This window comes from Octodon degus, unplaced genomic scaffold (genome assembly GCF_000260255.1).
Source record: "Octodon degus isolate 3935 unplaced genomic scaffold, OctDeg1.0 scaffold00248, whole genome shotgun sequence".
NCBI lineage: Eukaryota > Metazoa > Chordata > Mammalia > Rodentia > Octodontidae > Octodon > Octodon degus.
This window is the reverse complement of record NW_004524824.1, coordinates 131,164-137,015: the sequence shown is the minus strand read 5'-3', so window position 1 is coordinate 137,015 and position 5,852 is coordinate 131,164. Positions and strand designations below refer to the sequence as shown.

Here is a 5,852-nt window from a genome sequence, read left to right as displayed (position 1 = left end):
CCTCTTCCCTCCTTTCCCAAACTAACCCTTCAGGTGTCTCCTCTTTCTGTGATCAATCTCCTTTCCTACAAATATCCTCTTCACCTTCTTGCCTTGCTGAAATCTATCTGGGCCTGAGACAATGTCAAAAGTCAAAGTGGAAGCATCCCTTGCTTCCTCCCACTGTTACTTCCAAATTATTTCAACCCTTTCCTCCTGCAAAAATGATTGCTCTCCTAATGCTTATGCCACTTGGATATATCCCTGTCCATTATTATCTTCTGCCAATTTCCTAGCAATTTCCATGCTCATTCACTAGTCTTCTATTCCCAGTAAAGGTTTCTCTATTCCACCTTACTGCCTTTATCTTTGATGATATCAGTTTCAAAGTCAGTGACTCTAAACAGTCCTGGTTTTCTGTTTTGACTTTCATACACCAATGCCATTTTTGTCACATTCCATGTCACACCCTGGACATTTTCTTTTAAAAAAATAGAAAGCCTCCAAAAACTACTAATAAAAAATATCAACCTTTGATTAGCTTCCTGTACAGTCAGTTCAGTGATGCAAGTACTCCCATGCAACCAGACAACTTTTCAGTGATGAGGGGACATTCAGTCCTTTCAGCTCACTATTTCCTTATTATCCTTCTGTTCCTGTCAGTCACTTCTCATCTTGGTTAAGACTGATTATAACATCATCCACATAGTACTGTTTTGCAAATACCCTCGACTTTAGCTCTTTTTGTCTCACTTGAATTCATGTTACAAAATCTTCATACAACAAGAAACTCACCTGGATTCAGACCTGTTTACACCAACAAAGACATAAATCATTATCATCAGGTGAATAATTTCCTTTGACATCCAAAAAAAGTGGCCATAGTTTGAATCTTTAACTGACACAGAAATCTTGTATTTCTCTAATGAGATTGTTTTTCAGGGCTGGGGAGATAGTTTGGTGGAATAAGTTCTTGCCTGGCAAGCACAAGATCCTAAATTCAATCCCTGGTTCAAAAAAAAAAAAAAAAGAAGATTGTTTTTCTCCTCTTTCAGATGATCATATTGTTTTGGTTCCTTTTGGCACAATCTTCTACCCTCTTTCTCCCTTTCACGTTCAGTAGATGTCTTTGTTACATGTGTTCTGAGAATATGGGACTATCATATGAGATATTTCCATCCTCCCAGGACCAAATCACCAAGAAGACATATCACTGAATCTTCTTCTCACCTCTATCAGAGAGAGGCTGAGGTGTGTTCCTCTTTATGACAGGAAGTGCCTGCATGCGTCCAGGGTATTTTGTCCTGAAAGCTTTTCCAGGGCACCGATCCCTTGCATTTTCTCTTTCTTTAGTAAACCATCCTAATATTTCCATAATAAAAGGAAGTATTGTCCTGACTGTAACCTTCTTGTAATAGAAGCCCCTACCTTTGGTCCACTTATGGTTTCTTGGTTAAAGTTTATGACCTTGAAGTCAGGGAAAGATTGAGGAATGCTGTATATCCTGATGTACACACAATTTCTAACTACTTCAATGACTGTTACAGACTTAGCACTACACACTTTTTTATAATGAAAATGTCTCTAAAATATAGCAATAATTAGATATCATTTCCTTATTGATACCAATACTATTTATAGTTATAAATAAATTCACATTTATGCAAGACGTCATGTAGTTCCATTATTTTTCAATGCAGACATCAAATAAGCTCACTTGAACGTGGCATCTGATTATGTAGACTGCATTTTAAATAGTTTAAGCATAAAACAGAACATTGACTTAACCAATAAGAAGCCAATGGGAAAGGAGTGGGTCTCAGGTACAGCTGGCTCCATTAATTCATATTACTAAGATACCCTCATTTTTTGACCCATCATCCATCTGTGAACTGCTTAAATCTCTCCTACAGTAAATGGAATCTTTTCATGGACTCCAAGTTGTAGAATTTGCAAATCAAAACTACAGGAAAAGAAAAATCAAAATCAAAATGAAATGCAAACTCCATAACAGTGAGGATGATTATCAATGTAGGGATTGTAGGCTCTCAGTTGGATTAATGTGATCCTAGCAAAAGCAGCTCTAGTTTAGCCTTCCCCACCCTTGTTAAGATGCTATCATTCCTTTAATCCCTCACCACCCTTGTTAAGATGTTGTAAACATAAGAAAACAGAACTAATTACAAAGAATCCTGTTGCCATAGAGAAGTAGGTATTTAGGCAGAGACCTACTGCAGAATGAGACCAGACATGCTTCTGATCCATGAGGATCAGAGAAGAGCATTCAGATGCTGGGAATTTAAGACCTGTAGCCCAGGAAGGGTCTGATGGCTGATTTTATTAATAAAATGTTTTTCTTTCCAATTTTTGGTCTGATGTGGAAATAATCCCACCTTTCATTCAAAAAGACAAAAGGTAACAAGGTTTGTTTGGCAGGCTTATGGAGGAAAGAAAAATATGCACATTGTGAGAACACAAATCAGTGCAGCCCTTTCAGTAAAGTATGGAAAATCTTCAACAAAATAGAATTACTATGTGATCCAGCTGTCTCACTTCTGGTATATTTAAAAAAAATAATAAAATCAGCATCATGAAGAAATATCTACTTCCATGTTCATAAAAGCATTATTCACATTATCCAAAATGAGCTCTCTATTGGCAAAGGAATGGATTTTAGAAATACAATATATACCTTAAATGAATTATTTTCAGCCTCAAATAAAAGAAAATCTGGACATATTTGACCCCATGGATGTTCCTTGAAATCCTTATGCTAAGTTAAATAATGGAATCACAGGTGGGCAAATGCTGCATGCTTCCACATAAAGGAGTACCAAAATTTTATAGACCAAGATATATCTTTAATTTGCATCCATTAATTAATGAGGTTAAACATCTTGAAATTACTTCTTTTTTTAAAAAAATTATTTATTTGTGTGTGTGTGTGTGTGTGTGTGTGTGGCCAGCTCAGCCCACCAGGGGGTGGGGCTGGCTGGCATGTGGTGCTGGGGGATTGAACCGTGGTCCCTGTGCTTTGCTAAGCTTGTTCTAAGTAGGTGCCTTAGACCACTGAGCCATCTCACCAGCCCCTTGAAATTACTTCTTGAGGGCCAGCCAGATAGCTTAGTGGACTAAACTAGGCAGAGCGCAAGGACCTGGTTCAATTCCCAGCATGCTGTTCCGGCCTCACCCTGGGGGTTGCTGAGAAGGTGACTTGGACTGGATATGGTGGTGCATGTCTGTAATCCCAGTGCTTGAGAGCCTGAAAAAAGGAGAATCACTATGAATCCGATCTGTGTAGTGAAACCCTGTACCAAATACCTAAAAAATAAACAAATAAATAAAAAATACCTTGGGAAACTTTTTGGTAACACTTACTTTCTTGCTCTTTTTAATGTCCGGAGCCTTGCGTGAGCTCTTCTTCTTCTGTGCTACGAGCAATGGCATCATTTTGCAGAGGTATATCAGAATGTTCACGTGCAAATGCCAAGTTGAATGAGAAAATTCCAAAGCATCTGCCAGAAGCTTTAGTGGGAAAATACGTACTCAAAACTTGACAGTTACACCAGTGTCTCGGGTGTTGATGCAGTGAAGCTGTAGATGTCTCTGGCCAGCTGTTTTGTTTTAACGCAATAATGAGCATTAGCATGTGCCCAGAAGCCACTTTGGTGGGAGTTGCCTGAGTGGATCAATTTCTGGCTAGTGCCATAATTTTTCTGTTGCATGAAAAGCTGATGAGAACAACTGGGAAAATTTGAAGAAAACAACTTTGAAAATTGGGATTGTATTGATTTTTCTTTCTCTTGATATTGGAAATTAGCACTACAGACCCTAGACAAATAGTTTATAGATCGTAAAATAGCATACATTTCTTTAAATGGGGAGTTCTGGGCTCTTAGCCTTTGTGGAGAATGACTGGATCTCAGAATTGCCCAGACTGGGGTCAAACTTTCATCTTGTCACAGCCTGTCAGTGTAACTGAAAGTTCCACCAAACAATGGGACAGCATTTTGTAAAGTTGGCCCAGTTTGGTCACTCAGTGACTACATTAGTCATGGAATACTGAAACCTAATATAAAATCTCTGAATGGAAAAAAAAAAAAAAAAAAAAAAAGACTTACTTTCTTATACCTTTTATTTTTATTTTTTTTAATACTCATAATTTTAATGGTTGATAGCTTCTGGTTGGCTCCGAATGGGATGGTTAAACAATATTACTTAAAGACCCCCAAGTGCGTTCACACCCCCTCAGCTGCGTTGGCTTCTATCCACAGTCCACTGCCTAGTTAAGACTTCCATAGCCTCAGACCCCCTCCAGGGTTATGGAAATCACATTCTTTGTAATAAGCTGAAAAAAAACCTTGGTACACCCATAGTCTGTGTTCTTTTTAAAAAAATAACAAATATTAAACCAAACACCTTCCCAGGCTCCGCTGCCTCACAGAGCAAAAGTGTTACTGCGGCAATTCAAATCCTTTGTGTCCTCTTTGTCTCTTGTGGGCTGTGTGTTTCTGTTCCTTTTCATTCTCTGGAGTCATACAGCATAGAGTTCCTAAATCTTCTCTACACAGTACACCAAGGCAGCCAGCGCTATCGTGTTGTGCAGGCTCTTTCTGTGCAGGTCGTCCTTCCGGACCAGCACCACCAGGGTAGAGGAGGTGAGTGTGTGCAGAGGCAGTCGAGACAGTTTACAGGCATCATACCCCACTTGGTACTTGCAGCAAGGGTCAGACTGCCAGGAGATCCCAGAGAGGGTGCAGCAGGCCAAGCTCAACACACCAGCAGGCAGGGAGATGTAGTGGGAATAATCTAAGGGAAGTGCCAATGGGGTGAAGAAGCAGGCTGTGCCAGCCAGCACAGCTGTCTTATGTAAGCAGTTGCCCATGGTTATCCAGCGCGCTGTCTCATCACCAGTTCAGGTGGGCTCAATGACAATGTACTTGTATTGGGCTTTCAGGGCCTGTTCCGGCTCATACTCAAACTGGTTCTGGGCATTCTCGTCATGATAGATCTCGTGCACGATGTAGCAGTCTGTGGCTGACAAGGTTACCTTAGTTATTAGGAAGTCAGGCTTCGAGGTAAACGTGCAGCATGGCACGGCCCACGAAGCCTTCCTTTCCTTTCCTTTTCGCCACGTCTGGTGTAGCGGCTGAGACGACCACGTGCGTGACACAGAGGGGCAGGAGCTTGGACGGCGCTCGGCCAGGGCAGCAAGGCTGGCCCAGCTCATACCCTTTAACTTTTCCACTTAATGTTTAATTTTGTCTTATAGATTTGTGAAAAGATACTACCTTTAAGTTTTCTATTAACTGCATACTGAGAAAGTTATTAAAGGTAAGGCAGAATACAGATTAAGATCACAGAGTTTAGGCCTGCTCAGTGAATTATGCCTGCTTAGGCAAATGCAGGGGTCAGGGTTCGATCCCCAGCCTGCAGTGCTGGCCCTGATCCCAGGCTTGCTGAGATGGCAAACGAGACTAGGAATAATGGTGTGGGCCTGTAATCCCAGTGCTTGGGAGGCTGAAAAACAGGAAGGATCACTATAAAAATCGGATCTGTGCAGTGAGACCCTGTAATATATATAATCATAGAATTTGAAACAATAGACCATAAAAACTAAATTAAAGGTGGTGCCAGGTTTAGAATGACAAATACTATGTTCTGTAGAAACTTTGTTTTGGTTGGAACATATGTCATCTAATTTACATTGCAGAACAGATGTCAGCAATGTATTGAGCCACATATGCATGGATGTATTTGTAAATAAAATTATAGTAGAACATATTTACATGCATTTATTTTTTTTACATGTAACAACATGATCTTTATTTTTTTTTAATTTTCTTTGTGTTTGATTCTTTTTTTCCCATAAT

General features: G+C 39.9%; 1 pseudogene; it reads right to left on the bottom strand.

Moving 5' to 3' along the window:
* Window positions 1-4,513: 4,513 nt before the first annotated feature.
* LOC101573579 lies at window positions 4,514-5,209 on the bottom strand (annotated as a pseudogene).
* Between the last annotated feature and the right edge of the window lie 643 nt (window positions 5,210-5,852).